At 46.5% G+C, this 20956-nt stretch overlaps 1 long non-coding RNA gene across 1 annotated transcript; it reads left to right on the top strand.

Moving 5' to 3' along the window:
• Positions 1-6323: 6323 nt before the first annotated feature.
• LOC125009806 lies at positions 6324-20888 on the top strand. The gene is made up of 3 exons (XR_007112985.1): positions 6324-6672; positions 8877-9149; positions 19431-20888. It is a non-coding gene; the product is annotated as an uncharacterized LOC125009806 (long non-coding RNA).
• Positions 20889-20956: the final 68 nt, after the last annotated feature.

The following is a 20956-nucleotide window of genomic DNA, read 5'->3' as shown; positions in this document are numbered from 1 at the left end:
TTCAGAGAAAATCCCTCAGAGCCTCTCGTGGCCTCGGCTCCAGTTTAGCTTCAGGGCTTCACGGGAGCGGGAACAGGAAAACCTTCTACAGAAAACCAGGCGGTGCAGGGCGGAGGTACCCAGAACCAGCTCGTACTGGAGGTGAACACAGAGGTCACGCCGTCCTGATCAATCAACCATCAACAGCCGCCAGGTCACATGACTAAAAGAGGAGGAGTCCTGGGAAATGTCACCTTCAAATGCAAATGCTACAAACGTTAATGACACAATGAAGATATTAATTCCTATTGGTCCACGCTGCCTCCAGACTCCCTGCTCATTTCGTTTAATATGGGACCTCTTTATGGAGTGGTTGGCATGGCAACCGGTGGTCGCCATCATGTCACATCCTATTTATTCAACATCAGATAACGAACTAAAACAAACTGACACGTGAACATTCATCTACATTATATTAACTACTGAAAAAACATTTGCCTGTATTTTTGTGTTTTAATTTGTCCCACCCACTAACATGGAGGGGGTGGAGCTTATGACCTGTACTGCAGCCTCCAGCCACCAGGGGGAGCTCTGCTAGCTTTACATCTACAGTCTATGGTCCCTCAACAAAACCTCAGAGAGATTCAGCTCCGGGTTGATCAGGTTTAAACTCAAACGTGACACTCAAACGTGCTGCACGACGCATGAAACACCTCCTCTTCCTCCTCCTCCTCCTCCTCCCTCCGCTCCTCCTCCTCCTCCTCCTCCTCCTCCTCTTCCTCCATTCAGTCCTCCTCAGGATCAACCTTCTGCAGCTGTTGTGCTTTTCTGCTGTGATTTCGTTCTTTTCTTCTCCCACTCACCTCCTTGACATTTTCCTTTTCTCTCCATGAGTCTCGTTTCATTTCATTCATCTCTGGTGTTTTTTCTGCTGAGCTCATTAAATGTTTCTGTGATTCACCAACGCACGACGCTGCGTTCAGGTCCTGTCCGACTTCCCAGGGCCCTGGTTTGTCGTCAGCATTGTGTTATTAATCTGTTCACACATGCATGAAACACGTGATCAGAGCACTAGCTTGTAGCTTATAACTTGTAGCTTATAGCTTGTAGCCCGTAGCTTGTAGCTTATAACTTGTAGCTTATAGCTTGTAGCCCGTAGCTTGTAGCTTATAACTTGTAGCTTATAGCCTGTAGCTTGTATCCTGTAGCTTGTAGCTTGTAGCCTGTAGCTTGTAGCCTGTATCCTGTAGCTTGTAGCTTGTAGCCTGTAGCTTGTAGCCTGTAGTCTGTAGCATGTAGCTTGTAGCATGTAGCTTGTAGCCTGTGTGGTCAGACTCTGACTGCTTCCGTTGCTTCAGTATTTCTCGGACTTCACGTCCTCGGGGCAGCTCCTCTTTTCTGGGACGTCCTCCTCAGAGTCCAGACCCCTGAACCGACCTTTTATGCAAATCCTGGTTGTGTCTGGAGGCCTCACGTTCAGCTCTGACCCTCCAGGCCTCAAACCCTCTGATCATTTACATGATGCTGCAGAAACAGTTGATGCTCATGTGCTGAACCCACATGATCCAGGTGTGAGTCAGACATGAGATCAGAGGAAACTGTGATCGGCTGGTTTAAAAATACTGTAAATAAGAAAAAAGAATAAACATCAACAGCAGAAATAGAGAAAATAAGTAGATGATTAAATGAATAAATAAAGGAACAGAGAAGCAGGATTAAGGAATGTGTTTTCTAAGTGAATCAGCTCCACGAGGTTTTAATGTTTCTCCAGATTCACTGGAAGCTTTTATTTAAAGTGAAACCAAATTGAATCTGTTCTGTTGCTCTGACTCTCATTTGCATTTATTTCTCCTATCAGCTGATCTGAGATGGAGCCAGAGGTCGTCCTCTGTTAAACGGTCTCCAGTTACTGTTGCAGCCTGAGGCTCCGTCCTCCTGGTCCGTCCTGATCCTGATCCTGGTCCGTCCTGATCCGGGACTCGTCCCGCAGGTTTCACCTCCGAAACTCTCACCTGATCCTGCAGGAGGAGGTGTTGGTTTTCCCACGTCTCCTGATCCTGATCCTGATCCTGATCCTGATCCTGATCCTGATCCTCCAGTCAGATCCAAGTCTGAACCTGTTCAGAGGGAAACAAACGGAGACTTTGAAGCATCTCAGGAGGCTTTGACTGATCCAGGATTAGAGAACAGAACCAGGACAGAACCAGGACCTGGATCAAACCAGAGGAGACGTCTCTCATGTGGTCTGGGCTGGTTCTTCACTGAACATCTTCCTCCTCATCCTCAGGTGAGCTGTTGACTTCCTGTCGACTCGTAGGAGAGAAGAAAAGAATCTTAACGCTGCTGTTCAGTGAACTGGACCTGGAGTCTGGATTTCTTTACTGTTGTATGTAAAACAGACATTCTGAGAGAAACAGATTAAACCAGGAGAATGAGCCTGTGCAGCTGTTTTTGTGCTGGAAGGCAGCTGAGGTCAGTCGCTGGTTCACACAGAGACTCTGTGAACTGGATTTATTTCCCGCTGAAGGCCGGAGACCAGGGAGACGAGGAGGAGGAGGCGTGAGAAGCGTTTTTGTGTCCGTGCTGCAGGTAAAACGCTGGAACCACTCGTTCAGGTTTCCCGACAACAAACAGAGAGAAACCCAACACCTGGTCACAGAGCGGGAACCAGCGGGAAAACCAGCGGGAAAACCAGCCGGAAAACCAGCGGGAAAACGCCCGGTGTCACATGACGCTGAGAACAGGGAGAGATGCAGATTTACAGACTGAAGCCAAATCAGAGCACAGGTGTCAAACGTACGGCCCGCGGACCAAAAGAGGGTGTGGTCTAGTCACACTGAGTTATATTAACACAAGTTACTACTGCAAACTAAAGTCCAGATGATCTTATTCTCTTTCTCTGGTTTTAGCTCCAACGTGTTCACACAGTTTGTAAAGTGGAGCTGAAAGAATGAAACCGAACCAGGACCAAGGTGAAACAGTTTTTAACGGGAAACAGAAACAGAAAAGCAGACGTGACATGTTTCTCTCTCCATCCTCAGACGTCTCCTCCCATTGGTCGGCTCAGCCCGGCTCATTGTTTGACTCGGCCAATCACCAGGCAGCGTGAGGGGAGGAGGTGATGTCATCATCATCATCAGCTGACTCACCAATCACATGAGATCAGCCCCCTCCCCTCCTCCCCCTCCTCACCCTCCTCACCCTCCTCTCTGGACACTTCCCAGAACACATCAGCTGACCAGCAGGCTGTGTGTGTGTGTGTGTGTGTGTGTGTGTGTGTGTGTGTGTGTGTGTGTGTGTGTGTGTGTGTGTGTATCAGCTGATGTCAGACTACGTTTCTGGGCATGATCTCATTCTGATAAGAGAAAATAGCAGAAACCTGCAGCAGCTTCTCATCATGTTTATCCACTGAACTGTGTCTGTGTTTTATGAACTAACGGGAATAAACCACCCTGCCACTTTATTAGGTACAGCAGTGAACTGCTTTTAAAGTATTTCCCAGGAAGCTCCTGATTCAGCCGTGTAACTGTGTCTGGATAAAGGTGTGGAAAGTAAAAGTCTTTCCTCTCTTAGTTTCCCTGATGGTGACGTCGACTCCCTCAGAAATCAGCCCGGCCCCAGTTAGCGGGAATCCCTGACCCCCCCCCCCCCACATCCCACCCCACCCACCGGCCAGGGAGCGCTTGTTTTCCAGCGTCAGGCTGTTTTTATTCCAGGCTGTTTCTGACTCACTGCAGAGATTATTAGTCAGTTTCAAGATAAAGCCAAAAGCTGCTATTGTTCCTGAGGGAAACCCCGACACCCAGAAAACACCGACACCCAGAAAACCCTGACAACAGAAAACAGAAAACAGAGAAGGACACGAGACCACGTCCTCATGGTGTGAATATTCACCTGGACACATGTCTCATGAAGCAGCCTGTCCGTCCCCGTCCACTCTATTCCTGCTCCATCCTCTAAGCACTGACCGAACCTGTGAACTAACCACAGGAACTTTATTTGTAGTTCCAGGACAGAAGTTACAGACTCACCCTGAAACCAGCATGAAATACTGGAACACTGAGCTCATTTAGAAACATGCAGAGTAAAGAAGAGGAAGAGAGAAACCTGCATCCACGTACTGATACGACCAATGAGTCTGGAAGTTAAACACAACGAACCAACAGTCGACTGACGGACGGAGACGAAGATGAAGATGAAGATGAAGATGAAGATGAAGATGAAGATGAAGATGAAGATGAAGATGCTGCTGGACTCTGAGACCAACTGAAACAAACCATCCGCTGGATCCTCTGGTCTTACAGTTGGTGTAATTAAAGGGTGGAGGTCAAACTGTTGGAGAATACAAACACTGGGGGGTCAGATCTGGTTTTAAGATAACGTTTCAGTTTGTTTCTGTCCAGTCACTAGAAAACCTCCAGGGTTCAGGTCTGGTTTCCAGCTGTGGATCAGATGAGAGCAGGTACTGAGTCGGTTTTCTCGGGCACCTTGTGTCTCAGACGACTTCTCTGAATTATTGACCAGCATCATGTCCATGTCCATGTGACGCTGTTGCCTAGCGACGGGACTCCCCGTGTCTGTTAGTTGGAGGGAAACTCCTCGGCTCCAGGCTCAGGTTTCAGACCGTTGGGTCATGTGATCCGTCGGGTCAGGTCTGTTTAAAGATGGCCGACACACTCTCACGTTCACGCTTGGTTTTCTTATTGTGATGAATTAGTCATGTGACCCGTTGTCTGATAAACATGGTCGACTACACGACCAGTTTAAGACGACGTAGCATCAAGACGCTTCTCACTGAGTCTGTGTTTCTACGGCTTTGGCTCAGTAGGTGGAGCAGGTTGTGCATGAACCGGAGGGTTAACGGTTCAATCCCCGAGTTTCCCGTATCATTGAGACAAGACACTGAGCCCCCAGTTGCTCCCAGTGCAAAATCATAGATCAGGTTTTAACTCGTGTTTCTAGAGTAAAACTAGACTGGTTCTAAATAACTGAGTGTTTCTCCTAAATGTTGTCGTCATGTTTTGGGTCTGATGTGTTAAATCTGATGATTTAAAGGCTGAATGAGCTGAATGAGCGGCGTCACGTGAGTCATGTGATCGGCCGGTGTCAGAGTCACATGCTGCCTCATCAATGCTGCTCTTTATTTGTGAGGCGGCTGCAGCCGATCAGACGTCACTTTGTGGCCTCCAGCTGTTTTTCAGCAGCGACTTTGTTCTGAGTTAAAAATAAAAACGGAGTCGGATCCAAACACAGAAGTCAAGTGTCTTTTTTCATAGAACACAATAAAACAACACAAAGTTCTGAGCAGATCCGTGTGAAACCCAACGCTTCAGAAGAACCTGGTGCAAAACAAGAACCATGAAACACGAAGATATTACACAACAAAGAACAAAAAGAGGTTCCTCTGATTCTTCTGGTCAAACTCCACGAGCCTCAAACTGACTTTAAGATCATTTATAGATTTGGATGAAGGAAAATTTTGAAAATTATAATAATAAAATATATATTTGATAAAATGTCATGAAATGAAACTGTCCAAAAAACAAATCAAATGTAAGATTCTCATTATAAAAAATAATTAAAAACCTTTTTACCTTCCGTTTTTACAGAAATAACTTTGTGTTGCGTTTACTCAGAATTCAAAGTGATTCCCCCCACTTTTAATTTAATACAGATTAAATGAAGTGATATCAGATAGATAGATAGATAGATAGATAGATAGATAGATAGATAGATAGATAGATAGATAGATAGATAGATAGATAGATAGATAGATAGATAGATAGACGGACTGATGCATTGTGGGCCGTCCCACGCCTCCAGTCCTTATAAGGAAGCTGCTGTTGTCTCGGTGTTTTACCGGGAAGGATCGGCTGCAGAAACAAAGGAAGAACAAACTCTGTAGGAATGTGTGGAATGACAGGAACGGTTCTCTGGAATCAGGACCTCCTCCCTCTGGTTCTACTCCTCTGTCTCCGTCTCCGTCTCTGTCTCTGTCTCTGTCCTTTTTGAGTCATAACACAAACATCTGAGGAAATGTGTTTGAGCGGTCGGTTTGAAACAGCTGCAGGAAACATTCAGAAGCGTCTGCAGAGAATCTCAGACTGAATAAAGAGCGAGTTTCTGAGATGACGTCAGCGTCCAGGGACTCGCATTCTTTGTTTTCATGCCTTTAAATGAGCTGAGGACGGATCTGAATGATGATTCCTGCAAAAGCTTTACATTCTCACTGTGTTATGCTAACGTGCTAACACGCTAACATGCCAGTCATCTGAGGTCAGGAGCTGCAGGAGCTACTGAGCGTTCACCTCATTTCTTTTTAAATAAACCACATTATCATAACTGCGATGGCAGCTCTCCAGCTCTGTCACATTCCTTCCTGGAAGACACCAGCGCCGGAAAGTCTTCTGTTAACATTTAACCAGAGCTGTGTCCTGGTCTCACCTGAGCCGGAGGTCGGATCAGTGCATGAACCCTGGACCCACATTCACCTGTTCACTCGTTTACTCTGCACTACATTTCTTCATGTGAGCGTTTCATTTCCTCGAAGGAAGTATTCAGATTGTTTCTGTTTTCTCTGAATGAGAAGAGCTGATTCAGAAACCGGTTCAGCAGAATCAGTGTGTGTGATGTAAACAGACCGAGTGTGATCACATCAACAGACGCACGTCCTCAAAACAGGAACAAAGAGCGGTGAGTCTGCAGAAAGAAATCAACCACGAGCTTTTCTACAGAAACCTGAGGACGCAAACACTCCTCCTCCTCCTCCTCCTCCTCCTCCTCCTCCTCCTTCAGCTCCAGAACCAGACTGAGACAAACTGGTTCTGCAGCTCGTCCCCTTTTAAAAATGCCCTGAACATAGTTTAGAACCAGAACTGCTCAGACACCTTTCAGCACTGATATGTTTCATGCTTCCTGCTCTTTTATGTTTCCTTTCTTTTATTTCTTTTCTTTTATGTTTCTTTTCTTTTATTTCTTTTCTTTTATGTTTCTTTTCTTTTATTTCTTTTCTTGTTGCTCTTTTTGCACAGACACGTTAATTCATTCTTCTATATTATAACCAGTTTATTTCTATTTGCACTGCTCTCACTGCTGCTATTACTTATGTTGACTTTGCTGCTATGCTATGCTATGCTATGCTATGCTATGCTATGCTACGTTGCGTTGGTCTCTGTCAGGACTGGACTAAGCTCTGAGTTCATGCCTGTTATCATTTTATTCTCTTGTTGCTCTGTACTTGCGTCGCACTCTGGACTCAGGTTTTATGTTGTGCGTCGCGTGAGTGTTTTATTATTATTCATGTTGTTGTTGTGTCGCTGTGACCGTGAGGAGCAGCATCTCCCGCTCTGTTCTACTGATACAGCAACAATAAAGGTTCTGTTTGTCTCCTGCTCGTTGTTTTTTTGCAGCGTTTCTTGTAAAGACACAGATTGTGAGTGTGTCAGAGGTCAGAGGTCGGAGCGGATCGTCCCTGATGCCTCATTAGTCCAGGACACGGAGGCCGACGCGAGGGGAAACAGTCAGAGTCCGTTTTATTGTCTGTTCATGTGCAACGAGACATGGGACTGAAATTCCTTCCTGAAAGGCGGCGACGGTGCAACTACACTTAAAATAAGAGACAAGAGACGCGGGAAAAGGAGTCAGCGTGGGGGGGGGGGATTCTCTTAAACGGCTGGAAATACCGAGAACAGGGGGAGGAAGGAGGAGGAGGAGGGAATGTGTCTGTTGTGCAGACATATTTGTGCACTGATGCTCCCGTTCTCTGACATTCATCTGTGTAAACATGTGAATGTTTCTCTAATGTCGTCTGATCTCTGATCAGTATCTGCTGCCTGGAACTTCCTCTGTTTCACTGCAGGAACTCACTGTTCTGAGCAGGACATCAGCACAAACCACAGCGAACGAGGACGTAGCTGCAGCTACAACAGCACAACCCTGCAGGAAAGAAAAGAAAAGAAAAGAAACCATAAAATTAACAAAGAATTCATTTTTCATTTGGATCTAATCTCATCCAGCTGCTACAAACTGAAGCTCAGCTGGTTTCAGACTTGGAAGGAACATGATGTTTTTATTTGTCCTGACTCTGAGATGTTTGCAGACATATTATTAATAATAAAATCACTGTTATTACCTTTATGACCAGTTCAGACATTAAACCAAGGTGAATTATTTTATGTGTATATGTAGATTAGATTATATGTGTATAATGTCACTTTAATTATCTCAGCTGGGAGCTAATAGCACAAATAAACAGACTGTGTGATAGCTGCTCATTAACAAAGCCACATTATACCCTCGAGTAAATCATGTCTAATCTTTTGTCTGCGTTGAGTCTTTGTGCCTTAATGCTCATAATAATTAATACTGATATTATTGGTCTATTAGTGTTGTTGTTCTCTTGGGAAGCTTCGCTGCTGCTGAGGCTTCAGACAAGCAGCAGCTGGGACAGCGAGGCCCTTAACGAGGCCCTAACGAGGTCTGACGAGGTCTGACGAGGTCTGACGAGGTGGCGGGACGCGGGGGGGGGGGGCTTTAATTAAGGAGCCTCCGTCCTGCTCTGAAAACAGCTTGTGGACCTGGACGCTTTGCTGGAGCTTGTCTGCACTAAGACCACATTTCCCAGCAGCCTCGTAGGCTGGACATCTGTTTGTTCATCAGCCTTTCACTCGTTCATCCATCGTTCATCCATCGTTCATCCATCGTTCATCCATCGTTCATCCATCGTTCATCCATCTGCTGCTTCAACTTTCCTCCAGAGTCAAACCGGTTCTGTTTAAACCTTTTCCTGGAAGTGATGTTGTTTTCCTCATCACAGTGTTCCAATAAAACCACATTATAATTATTATGATTAACTCTACAACCTCAGCAAATAAAAACATTTTATTATTTCTTTCTAGGAACAGTTTCCTGTTTGGGCAGAATCTCCTTTTAGAGACGGACTAAAACATAAATATCAGAGTTGTCCAGGATGGAGCTACTTGAAGCACTCAGAGGAGACTCCACGTCCACCGGACTCCATCAGAACCAGCATCACTAGAAGAACCGTTTAAAGTGGAACACGTTAACATTTACTCCATCGGATCCGTCTCTCTGCAGCAGAATCATCCTGGAGCTGATGGCGTCTCTGGTTTGTCCAGGAAAGTCCGTCCACAGAGCAGTGAGGACTACAGGTGTGTCTTGGTCTCTGCTGAGAGACTAAACTCCCAGTTTTGTCTCAGGTCTGAATGTCTTCCTGTCTTTGTCCTCTTGATCTGTCCTCACACTCCGTCCAGGGAGTTATTGTCTCTCGTCTCAGGTTGACTCCACCGATACAATAGTCTTTGTCCTGGAACCAGAGAAAGCTTCCTCCCCTCCTCAGTGTCCCGGGACAAACCGACTGGAGGGACACTTCATTCATTCGTCTCATTAAACATTCACATCATTGTTTCATTCTGGTCACACTCACATTATTTCACATCCTGATCACAATCATGACGAGAAAAAAGAGAGAGAACGAAGGACGTCTGAGACGTCTGATACTGGGACCACAATGCTAACGGTGCTGTTGCTAACGGCAGTAACCAGACTGATTTGGTTCCAGTGAGTGTTTAATTAGCTTAGCCTCCTTAGCTCTATAGCTGCATGGATGGAAGTGAAGCTTCAACATGTCTGAGACCAAACGTTTGTCTAAAGTTTGTCTGGACTTCACCTCTAAAGATGCAACAAGGAGGAAACACCTGGAATTAGATTCAACATCTGACCACACATAGCATTAGCATTAGCATTAGCATAGCATTTTATTAAAAGAGCAGAGATGTAGCGTCTGTGATGCCTGACAGACCCACGACACTGAGTTAGCAGCATCTCTGGAGGAGAGTCCCTGAGCAGCACGTTAGCCAGAAAACACTAACACGTTCATCAAGTTTAAAGCTCCTAGTTTCCTGTTTTATTTTGTTAAGTTCTGGATTTCCTGTCTGTTTCCTCGTGTGTCCCCTGATTGTGTATTTATCCTGCTTCCCTTTGTTCCTGGTCGCGTCGTTAATGTTGGCTCCATGTTTCCATGTTACCTCGTCCATGTTTGTAGTTTTCACGCCTCGTTCCTTGGTTTGTTTCGCTCCATGTCGTGCTCATCCTTCTTTTCTGGATTTCCTGCCATGTCTGCAGCGTTGTTCGGTTAATCATTAAATACGTTTTGTTTGAAACCCTGACACACTGAAGGAAGCTGCTGTAATATCTTCTCTGTGTTGCTGCTGTTTTTGACACACTCTGTTTTTATAATTGTGAGTTTGCTGTGACTTTATTTAGACGAGTGGTTTGAAGCAGCTGGATTAAGGCTCCAGAACTTATTTTAAAAAATAGTTTCACCTAAAATGTCTGAAACCATCCCTGGAATGTGTGTGTGTGTGTGTGTGTGTGTGTATGTGTGTATATATAATATATATCTGTATATTTTAGTTCGGCCCAAGCTCCACCCACTAACATGGAGGGGGTGGAGCTTATGACTTACATTGCAGCCACCAGGGGGAGCTCTATTAGCTTTGGTTCCATATTTATATACAGTCTATGATTACAAACAAGATGATGTCACACCTCAGCCTGGTGATGTCAGCAGAGGGGTTTCCATGGCGACTGGCTGCAGGCGACAGGTTTATGAAGACAAACAGCGTCATGCACACGTCTGAGGATCACAGCCCCTCCGGCCACTTTATTAGGGACGCCAGCGAAGTGGCTCTAAAGTAAATAGTGTTGGGTTGACGTTGAAACAGCCTCAGGGACGCGGTGACTCACCCGGAGGGATCTGTTTTCTTTCATCTCATCATCAGGTGGAGAAACGCTCCCGTCGTTCCTGTTTCATCTTGTGTTAATAGCGACTTCAGGAGAGAATGTGAATGTTTACTGGAGTGAGTAGTAAACTCAGCACTGATGTGCTTGTGTTTATTCCCCAGAAGAGAAAGTGTGTAACACATGGTCCGTGTGCTGCAGGACGTTTTAGCCTCGGTTGCTCTTTGAAGGAATGTTTGAGGGAGAAAAACTCCTCTAATAATCATCTAGAACCCGAATGAACCGGAGGATCCTGCAGATAATAACAGGAGCGCAGCAGGTTGGACGAGTTAAAAATAGAAGCAGACGTGTGTTCGGTTCACAAAGAACCAAAAAATGTGTCAGCAAATATTTACCAGCTGCAGGATGAGCAACGCTAAGCTAACGCGTTAATGATGGGAGTGAACGACGAGACAATTAGAGCGTCTGAGTCATGATGGTGTTTGTTCAAGCTCCTGCAGAATACGCAAATCACTCCTGTGAAGGAGGACGGAGCGCGGGAGAGCGAGTCCTGGGCTTCCTCCTGCTGGGACAACCAACACTGACTCATAGCATCAGCATTAGCATTAGCATTAGCCCCTCCTTCAAAACACACAGAGCCTCAAACATTCAGTCAAGTTCAGCACAAAGGAAAAGTGTCTGTCACAACAGCAGGTAAAGGCCAGAGATTCTCCTCCAGATCAGACGATTCGCACGTTAATGAACAAACACAGAGTCACGTAAAGATGACGGACACGTATTCATTCATTCATCATTAATTAAAAAGCACAAACTGTTCACGTGTGACATTTAAGGAGCTGGATATTTATCATGGTGCTTTCTCCTCTGGTCCAGACTGAGGCGTCAGATCAGGTGTGAACCTCCTCCTGACCTTTGACCTCCACCACCTCCGACCTGAACCGAGACGTCGCGGGGTCAAAGTTCATCGAGGTCTGTTTCCTCCATGAAACCGTTCACACCAGGAAACACACAGCGAGGGAAACTTTAACAAACAGCTGATCCACACGCTGCAAAACTAAGACATGCAAACATGCTTTTAATTAACTCTGAATGTTGCTCTGAAGAAACAACAAGTCGATAAAACAAATGAAAAGCTCCGAACTTCACTGCAGAAATCTGAAAACACAGTTTGAGTTACTCTGGATGAATCTGCCTCCAGCTCATCTGAGCTGATAAAAGGACAGCATTCATTTTAATATGACCCCCCCCCTCCAAAAAAAACACACACACACACACAGTTTCTATTCTCTCTCTAGTTTGAGGCCCAGCGGAGTCCAGACTAAAAATAGACTCAAACAGACCCCGACCATCACCACAGGAGCCCCCCGCCCATCCCGTCCGCCATGAACCCAAACCACACCACAACCCCTCAGACCCCTCCCTGCACGCTGCTCCCATTTCACAGGGAGGTGCTGCAACCACAGCCCATCAATGGAGACGCCCCCCCCCCCACCCCCACCCACACACACACACACCCTCCACCCCCCCTCCCCACCCCCTACACCCTCCACCCCCCCACCCCAACAATACGACCACACCACCACAGACCCTGATCTTCAGAGACCAGCCTCATGTCCTCAAATAGATTTTCCATCATCACCGTGATGAGTCGGGTCTTTATTCTCTTTATCGTTCCTCCGACGCTGGAAGAAGCTCCAGGGTTCAGGTCTCGTCTCAGTCTCTGTCTCTACCATAAATAAATAAATAAATAAATAAATAAATAATAAAACTGACACATAGTACAACTACTATGCTAGTAGTTAGCAGTTGCCACATTGCTAGGTACAGTTAGCTAGCAAGACAGTGCTGAGGCGTCACCAACTACCAGCAGTTATTTGGCTAGCTAGCTAGCTAGCTAGCTAACTGTAATCAGAAATGCAAATAATTAGCAGCTAGGGCCTGTAGTTACTGTTCTAGTTTAGCAAACTATAGTTAATCACTGTTGTAGTGTTGTAATGCGTATTAATATGAACATACAAATATAAATATTCACTCTTCTCGTTGAAGGAGGAGCCTCTAAAATGAAGACAGAGCTAGTAGAGCTCCCCCTGGTGGCTGGAGGCTCCACCCCCTCCATGTTAGTGGGCGGGGCTTGGGCCAAAATTAAACAATAAAATACACGTCCAATACTTTTTTTTCAGGGATGGTGTCATTTATTTCAGGTAACACTATTTTTATGAATAAGTTGTGTATATAATCCATCACTTCCTTGCTAGTGGTGGAGGTGGAGCAGAGCGTAGGATTAATGAAACCAAACCACCAGTGAGTCTTAATGTGGTGATGGACAGATGAGTAACAGTAGTGATATGTGTGATCCTGAGTTAGTTAAACGGTAAATGGTTGAGGCTGCAGAGGGATTTACTCTGTGGCTCTAAATGAGACCCAGATGTTTTGGAGCTTGATGAAGCTGCACAGTTCACTAACACTAAGGCCTGTGATCACACGCGTGTTGTGAAAGGAGGCATGACGCGGCGCGTCTGGAGGGAAGAACAACGCCATGTCACGCAACAAACCAGATCCGCCCACGCCTTTAACACACACCGCTCCTTCCAGCTTTCAGAGGACAGCTCTGTCCTTTCAGTCTGAATCTAAACTGTAAATTAAGTCGGGTCAGACCTCACCTCACAAAGGTCCTGGACCCGACATCGGCCCTCGTAAAAACACACAAACAGTGTGTGTGAGTCATGTTGGTTTCATCATACGTCTCCAGAGGAAAGTCAGCAGAGTTCAGGCCTTATCCCTGCAGCCGACAGACGTAAACACGCCACCAACACGCCTCCATCACACAGCCGACCGACGACAGAGAACCCTGACTCAGACCAGCGCCGGCCGCTTTAAATAGCCCGGGTCCAAATGTCAGAGCTCTGACGCCAGAGCAGAGCCGAGACTCCGTCAGAGAACCTCAGAGGAACAAGCGCAGAGCAAAGGACGACGCTGCAGCTTCACGTCTGCAGGCGTCCGAGCTCCACCAGGACCAGAACCAAACCCTCCTCCACAGCTAGAACCTTAGTCCGTCTGCCCTCTGGAAACACACGAAGCTTCCTGGAACTCACAGCTGACGTTTCATCGATCGGCTTTAAGCTAAACGAGGGCTGTGAAAATGACCACAGATTAAATCATCATCTGATGAATGTGATTAATGAAGCGTCTGCAGCAGAACGACTGTGAACGTGTCTCAGTTTGTCCAAGTAGCGTTAGCGTTAGCACCAGCTGATCCGGTAGTGACAGGCAGCAGAACCAACCCATAAAGATGGAAGACGCTAAACAGCACGTTGGTCCTCTCCATGGGACATTTGAGGACAAAGACACCAAGAGGGACCAGTGGAGACACATAAAGTATCATCACACTCTGCAGGAAGGAGTTTTCTTTCCAGCTTCAAACAGCACATGAACCAAGCCAAGCATACGTTAGCCGGGGATTCTGCTAGCACTTGGGCTAACGCGGCTAACAGCTGGAGACAAACCAAGACAAACCAAGACAAAGACAAGCTGCCAATGCTGCTGCTAATATGTGTCCACTCCTGCAGCCACTGTTCACTGGGAGACACTGTTCTCAGCTGCAGTTTAACATTTAATGGTTCGACAGCATGAACATGAATATGTATCATAGATGGTTCTAACCTCAGCTGTTTGACAGGTGATGTGTGTGTGTTGGCAGGTGGTTTGACAGGCTGTGAGTCCTGGGGGGTCGTGGCCTCCGACTCTTTCACACCTCCTCAGGTAAACGACCACAGGTGTGCAGCCTGAAGGCTGAGGGGTCGCGGCCCTGAGGAGGACGCTTCGCTCTGCTGAGGGGTCAGTTCTCCTGGACCCCCCCCCCCCCCACATCGCTCCATGTGAAATCTGATGGAGTTTAACTCATTAACAACATGAAGTCAGATCAGTGAAACGAACAGAAGCAGATTCGTCTGGTTCAGAAAAACAAAGCGACGTGTTGAGGCCTCTGCAGACGACACCTCTGTGTTTTCAGTTTCTCGAGCTCCAAGGACCAGAGGTGTGAATGTGCCCCCAGCTGGTGACCCTGCCGAGGGTGGAGGGCAGTTCAGGGGGGGGTCGGCAGGTCAGCTGGAAGAAGCATTATGTGAATCCTGTGGAACATCAGCACACGGAGCTGCTTCTGGTCCGAGTCTGCAGAAAAACCTCAGACGGACGGACAGCAGGTCTACAGACGCTGCAGCAGCTGCTGGGGGGGGGGGGGGGGGGGGGAGACAGTTCAACACATGTCCCCCCGTCCCCCCCCGTCCACCCCGTCCACCCCCCCTCCCCCACCCCCCACCCCCCCCAGTGATCAACACTGACCCGGCCCGGTCACGTTCAGGTGCAACAGAATCTCTGGCTGGATGCTGAGGATCTACTCCACAGAAAACTCATTTTATTTCAGTTTTTCTACAATTTATTTAATTTTTAATATTTATTCATTTGTTAATCTACACTATAAACATTTAATTTATTATTTAATTTAATTTAATTTAATATTTGAATGACATCTAATGTCTCAGCAGCAGATGAATGAGAGTTTGTGTCTGGAATCAAAGAATGAAGCAAAAATAAAATCATCTGTTCATGAACCTGAGGAGACACATGAGGCTCTTCTCTTCTCTTCTCTTCTCTTCTCTTCTCTTCTCTTCTCTTCTCTTCTCTTCTCTTCTCTTCTCTTCTCTTCTCTTCTCTTCTCTTCTCTTCTCTTCTCTTCTCTTCTCTACAGCTGGAGACAGGTCTTTCATCTTATTTCAGTGTCTCGTGTTTGCTGCATTCCTCTCATTCCTCTCATTCCTCTCTGGGGCTCAGGAATGCAAAGCAGCGGCAACACCCAGAAAAGTCTGCAGCCAGAGACCAGAGACTAGAGACTAGAGACCAGAGACTAGAGACCAGAGACCAGAGACTAGAGACCAGAGACTAGAGACTAGAGACCAGAGACCAGAGACCAGAGACTAGAGACCAGAGACCAGACACTAGAGACCATGGATTTCCGGGTGAAGTGTGGTGATGGAAAGTCAGACACGTCCTGAATCACTGTCTGTAAATGCTGAGGAGCTGAGGACGAGTCAGGAGGAGTCGGGAGCAGTCGCTCTGCAGAGCCTGTGTGGTCCTCTGGTTTCTGCAGAGACGGATTAAAGTCTGCACTGTTTTTACCACATGTCTGGAGCCAGAGAGCCTAAATTAGGAGGAGCCCGTTTCCTGCAGATAACAGCCCATGAATCCACTAGTTTGCATAAAATTTCCACGTCATTTGCATAAAGACGTCCCTCCTGTAACTGGAGGCAGGAACAACGCTGCTGCACATTTACATTTAAAAACCTCAAGTCATGATGAGCTCATCAGCTGCAGCTTCTCCAACCGACTCCAGATAACCATCACCAGGACCAGCCAGGACCAGGACCAACCAGGACCAGGACCAACCAGGACCAACCAGGACCAGGACCAACCAGGACCAGGACCAACCAGGACCAGGACCAGGACCAGGCTCCTCCTCCTCCTCCTGGAAACACCACCGCTCCAGACGTCTCTGTTTGTCGGAGACCGTGAAGGATCTAAACTGAGACCTCAGACGTCCCTGGTTTGAATCCTGCATGCAGGTGGTGTCATGAGCTGAAACTCAAAGCTATGCAGACGTGTGTGATTATAATTTCCTAAAAATGAGGCTTGTCTTCCTTTTTTTCCCTTGACTCAGATTTTCAGTGAGAGTTTCTGAGCTGTGAGTCAGAGGGGAAACCCGGCGGTGTCAGACTCAGCAGAGACCCAGACAGGAACTTTAATCACCTCGTCTTCCTCCAGCGTCTGGACAACAAGCAGCTCCTCTGCAGACTCCAGATGTTTGGCTTTTACACCAGACTCCTCCACCAAACAACAACAGCCAGGGTTCGTCTGGACGCGCTGCTCCAGACGCTTCCTCCTCCTCAGCACAAACACATCGGCTGCTTTTCTGATTCACTTCAATGAGCAGATATCAAGAAGAGAAATCAGTCAGATTAAAGCATTTTTACACTTTTCTTACAAGTGTTTGGCAAAATAAAATCTGATTAAATCTCCTCTATTGATGCGTTTCATTGTTGATGATTAAACAGACTCCAGGAACAAGAGAATATATCTGCACTGAACGAGTTAAACACAACTCAACAACGTTTTGTGTCTTTCTTTGTCCACCATGTGTCCACATGAACGTGTCCCTGTTGCTACGGAGACAAACTAACTTGTGGACATTGTCCAACCAGAGCAGAGCTGACGCTTCTTATTGAGAACAGTCTCTCCCAGTGAACAGTGGCTGCAGGAGTGGACACATATTAGCAGCAGCATTGGCAGCTTGTCTTTGTCTTGGTTTGTCTTGGTTTGTCCTGGTTTGTCCTGGTTTGTCTTGGTTTGTCTTGGTTTGTCCTGGTTTGTCCTGGTTTGTCTTGGTATCGGTGTGTTAGTTCTGGATCAGCAGAGACTGGGTCAGGTTGACTGAGCAGGTTTGGAGTCACACACATTTGTTCAACTCGATATTTGGGTGAAAGTTTCAGCCGCTGCCAAAGTGAAGCAGGAAGAACTGAAGGTAGAAGAATGAATGACTCACACCAGTGGAGGGTCTGTGTGTGAATCATGAGGGTGGATTCATTTGTGTTGACATTTTATTATAACATTTTGAATAAAATGACGTAGTTGACACCTCCTCTCCTCTGCTGAAGGTTAACGTATGAAAGAGGCTAAACGCTACTGTTAGCTACCGTTAGCTACCGTTAGCTACCGTTAGCTACTGTTAGCTACCGTCAACAAAGTCTGAAGTCTGCAAACTAAACAGCTGCAGCACTGAGGACGTCACTGTTTCATGTAACTTTTAAAGCATGAAACTACTCAGAGCCACGTTTCTCTCCACGTTAGAAACTCAAAACCTTTCTTCCTCTGGACCACGTTCTAGTTCAGGTGTTGGTCTGAAGTCAGGTTTTATATGAAGTTGTTTTGTAGAAGAACTTTTATAAAATACTTTTCTACTAAATCCTCCAAATCTTCTCCCTCAGTCAAACTAATCCGGGTTATTTCATTCTGTGGCCGATGATGATGTTATGATCTGAGAGAAGGCGTGAACACAACAGTGAGACCCGGACTAGACGGACCCCTGATCTGAAGTGGACCCCTGATCTGAAGTGGTCCCTGATCTAAAGTGGTCCCTGATCTAAAGTGGTCCCTGATCTGAAGTGGACCCCTGATCTGAAGTGGTCCCTGATCTAAAGTGGTCCCTGATCTAAAGTGGTCCCTGATCTGAAGTGGACCCCTGATCTGAAGTGGTCCCTGATCTAAAGTGGTCCCTGATCTAAAGTGGTCCCTGATCTGAAGTGGACCCCTGATCTAAAGTGGACCCCTGATCTGAAGTGGTCCCTGGTCCAGAGGTTTCTGCCGCTGGATCAGTTCCCTCCTCATGTTGACTCCATATGTTCGTGTTTGTGACTCAGAGATTTACAGCTTGTTCTCCGCCAGCGTCCTGGGATCAGAACACGTCACCTCGTCCTCTGTGAGCCGCCGGTATCATACCCCCCGTCCTCCACCCCCGTCCTCCACCCCCGAGCCTCCACCCCAGGAGGATTCTGGGAAGAGAAACGAGGCGTTAATGGTGGTAAATTTCACTAAAAGGTTTTGGCTCAGACAGAAACGAGATGATGTGTCACATCTGTTATCAGCAGGTTTCATCACAGCCCCAGAGACCTCATCTATCTATCTATCTATCTATCTATCTATCTATCTATCTATCTATCTATCTATCTATCTATCTATCTATCTATCTATCTATCTATCTATCTATCTATCTATAAACCAGCCAGTAAATAAAAACTAAAAAAATTAGTGGAAATGATAAGAGAGAAATAAGGAAAGAAGGTGGGAAGGAAGGACCTGACCTCCCTCCTGCTCCTGGACTGTGTCTGTTTCATTCAGAGAAAAAACCCAGATCAGCCTGAACCTGACCCTGGACCGGGACCAGGACCAGAACCAGAACTGGGGGCGTCTGATGTGTGAATCTGGACCTGGATAAAAGCTCCTGCATCTTTTAGGAGGGTTTTACTCACGGAGCGTATCCTGCTCCTCGTTACTCTCCAGACCTCAGACTTTGAAGTGAGTCCAGACTCAGATGAGACCAAGACCGAGTCTCTGGTCTGGTTCCAGCACCAGGAGTCACACAGGAACCGAACCGACACACTCCAGATGAGAAGACTGCAGGAGGCAAGAGATGAAAGACCCAGAAAGAAAGAAAGAAAGAAAGAAAGAAAGAAAGAAAGAAAGAAAGACTGTGGGAAGGATCCGTCTTTGTTTCCCTCTTGTTTCCCATTCAGAAGTCCATTTGAAATCTTGTTGTTTTAAGCTGAATGTCGGCTAGCATTAGCATCAGAGTCACATTATCACCTGACTGTGATCACCTGCTGAACTTTATGAGCCTGAAGAGCTGGAACGACTCACTTTATTTTATTTTAACGTAAATGATGTGTTATATTATTTTATATTGTTTCATTCTGGTTTGTGTGTTTTTGTTCGATTTTATTTAATTTGACTTTTTTTTTTATTTATCTTAATGCTGTGTCTGTGTATTTATCCATTGAGTTGAAAGTTGTTCTCTTGACTCATTTATTGTGGTTGAGATGAATGAAAAGAGAAACGAGTTTTAACTAAATGTTCTCTTTGATCAGAGTCTGTTCATCACATGAAGACCTGGTCCTGATCCAGACCCTGATCCTGATCCAGACCCTGATCCTGATCCAGACCCTGGTCCTGGTCCTGGTCCTGATCCTGATCCTGATCCTGATCCTGATCCTGATCCTGGTCCAGACCCAGACCCTGGTCTCTGGAGCAGAGGCTGGATCAGCGTAAAGCTGCAGTCTGTAAACGGTTCCTGGTCCTGGTCCGTGGTCCTGGTCCAGACAGAGCTGCAGTCTGTAAAGGGTTCCTGGTCCTGGTCCGTGGTCCTGGTCCAGACAGAGCTGCAGTCAGTGGGTCAGCTCGGTGCTGGTCTGCGGGTGCAGGGAGGGGCCGTGGTTTGGGATGAAAGCCGGGTTTGGTGGGTGGGGCTTGTTGTAATTGTGAAACTTGAACCACCAGCAGCAAATAAATGAATGTGTCTCAGATGAAATAATGTTTTATTTCTTTAGTCTCAGTCTGAACCTGATTCTCCTCAGACGTCAGACGAAAACAGCGCCTGTGTTTTCCAGCCTGTTGAGTCTGGAGGGAGGTGGGTTTGGGTGGAGGCGTGGAGGCGACTCTGTGGTTGGTAAATTTAGCCTCAGCCAGGATAAAAATAAGCGGCGGCGTCCAGAGGAGGTATTTATAGAGCAGAGCGGCAGCTTCACGCTCCTCTGACTGGAAACACTATTTAAAGCTGCTCCGCGAAAACATCCAATCAAGATCACGTCTGGAATCTCTAAAATATTAAATCACAGCCGACGAGTCTCACATGGAAACTTATGAGTTCGATGGAACCAGGGAACAGAATGTGAATGTTTATCTGGATTCTTTGCCTGTAACTTCAAACTTTATTTTTAATTGTAGTTCAGTGGCCACATTCAGCCCAGTTTGATCTAAAGACTGAACAAATATTCAATATATGATACTTATTATGAAAAAAAAAGACTTAAGCCATTATTTTACGAAGGTGTGGTTCTGTCTAGTCCTGGTTCTGTCCGGTCCTGGTCCTGGTCCGGTCCTGGTCTCAGTGTTGTGTTCACTTCTCTGAATAAACCAGAGGATAAATTAGAAATAAAATCGTATTAGTAAGTTGCAGATTTCTGCAGGACCACATCAGTCCCTCTGGTGGGCAGCTTTTGGGCCGTGAGCCGTATGTTTGACACATGTGGTTTAAAAGAAGAGCAGAGCGTGAAAGAGAAAGGAGAGAAAGGGGTGAGAGGGGTGAGGGGGGTGAGTAATACTCCTCAGATCTGATTGTGACTCACGTCTGTTTGACTCCAGCTGAATGTTCAGCTTCCAACACACAACAGAGACAGAGTCATCCTGAGGACGTCTTCATGTGGGGGGACATGAAGACGTCCACATCAGAGACGGCTGCAGATAAGAAGATCCACCGTCAGATCCACCCTGGCCCTCCAGAGACCAGGTCTGGGACCAGGTCTGGGTCCAGGTCTGGGTCCAGGTCTGGGACCAGGTCTGGGGCTGATTCATCCAGGATCAGATCTGTACAGTCTGTTTATTAAAGCTGTTTTTC

The sequence above is a fragment of the Mugil cephalus genome, chromosome 6, assembly GCF_022458985.1.
Source record: "Mugil cephalus isolate CIBA_MC_2020 chromosome 6, CIBA_Mcephalus_1.1, whole genome shotgun sequence".
NCBI classification, from domain to species: domain Eukaryota; kingdom Metazoa; phylum Chordata; class Actinopteri; order Mugiliformes; family Mugilidae; genus Mugil; species Mugil cephalus.
Note: the sequence above shows the minus strand (reverse complement) of the source record. Positions and strands in the feature narration are given on the sequence as shown.